Source organism: Mus pahari, chromosome X (assembly GCF_900095145.1).
Source record: "Mus pahari chromosome X, PAHARI_EIJ_v1.1, whole genome shotgun sequence".
Taxonomy (NCBI): Eukaryota; Metazoa; Chordata; class Mammalia; order Rodentia; family Muridae; genus Mus; species Mus pahari.
Window position 1 is genome coordinate 100,579,105 of NC_034613.1, and position 1,693 is coordinate 100,580,797.

The following is a 1,693-nucleotide window of genomic DNA, read 5'->3' on the forward strand; positions in this document are numbered from 1 at the left end:
TCTCTCTCTCTCTCTCTCTCTCTCTCTCTCCCTCCCTCTCTCCCTCTCCCCCCCCTCTCCCTATCCATCTCTGAATTGTACTTTAATAACGTGACTTAGCCTCCTTCAGCCTAATCATCTGTCATTTTCTTATCTCTATACCCTAGGTGCAACAGAGCCATCTACCAGCTGCCATACTCGGTGAAGATGGCTCAACCTCCTTTGGGGGCTATGGCTCTTAAGCGACTCCAGAAGGAGTTCCTTGCCTTCTCTTAAGATCCCCCGGCTCAGTGTTCTGCAGGGCCAGTGTAAGAAAATATGTTTCATTGGCAAGCAACCATAACAGGGCCTGAAGACAGCACCTACGGGGTGGGGGGTTCCTGTCCGTCCACTTTCAGTACAATTACCCCTTCAAGCCACCCAAAGTTTCGTTCATAACCCGAGTTTACCATCCAAACATTAGCAAAAATGGAAGTATATCTCTAGATATCTTGAATTCTAGGTGGTCACCTGCACTTACGGATTTCTAAAGTTCTTTGTCTATTTGCTCTCTATTATGTGATCTAAACCCAGATGACCCTCTGGTTCCTGAAATTGCNAAGGTCTACCGCAAGGATTTAAGAAAGTATGATAGATTGGATCGAGAGTGGACCAAGAGATATGCAATGTAATTTCAACATATAATGGTGATAATAATAAAAAGAAGTGGTTCACTTCATCAGTCATGTTTTCTCTTCTTTCTTCATTTGCGCAAAGTGATACCTCTTTAATCTTTTCTAGATATATATTGTACAATTTCCAAACTGGGGTAACTATGGGTGAGAGTTAGGGGTGGAAAAGAAAGGAAAATGGATGGGATACCAGAAAGGTAGGGAAAGTGAGTGAGGTGAAGGGTATGTGTATTGGGTATGGGGAGGTAGGAGGTGAAAGAGGGGCAGATGGATAGGAGTTGCAAGAGAGGGGGGAGGTAATGAGAAAGAGAAGGGAAGATGGATGGGAGGTAGAGGTGAGAATAAGAACAAATTATTTGAGTGTGAAGGAAAGGAAATGTGAAAGGAGGGCCAATGGAAGGGATGTGGGGTAGGTGGTGGGTGAGTGAGAAGGCAGGTGAATTGGGTGTGGGGAATTTGGGAGGTGAGGAGAGGACAAGATTTGGGGGAATGTGAGGAGTGGAGATAGATGGGATGTGGGGAAGATAGGAGTTTTGTGTCAACTTGACACAGCTGGAGTTATCACAGAGAAAGGAGCTTCAGTTGGGGAAATGTATCCATGAGATCCAGCTGTAAGGCATTTTCTCAATTAGTGATAAAGGACGGAGGTCCCCTTGTGGGTGGTGCCATCTCTGGGCTGGTAGTCTTGGGTTCTATAAGAGAGCAGGCTGAGCAAGCCAGGAGAAGCAAGCCAGTAAAGAATATCTCTCCATGGCCTCTGCATCAGCTCCTGCTCCCTGACCTGCTTGAGTTCCAGTCCTGACTTCCTTGGTGATGAACAGCAATGTGGAAATGTAAGCTGAATAAACCCTTACCTCCCCAATCTGCTTCTTGGTCATGATGTTTGTGAAGGAATAGAAACCCTGACTAAGACAGAGAGTGAAAAGAACAGGTTGTTGTGAGATGCTGGGAAAGTAGAAGAGTTGATACTGGAAAACAGGTAAAGTGATTTTCAGTTTATATTTGCCCAAACCATTTATTTACTGAATCAGAATTGAATTGAG

General features: G+C 44.9%; 1 pseudogene; it reads left to right on the forward strand.

Moving 5' to 3' along the window:
• LOC110314174 overlaps positions 1-650 on the forward strand; it is a 2,623-nt pseudogene extending 1,973 nt beyond the window's left edge.
• Positions 651-1,693: the final 1,043 nt, after the last annotated feature.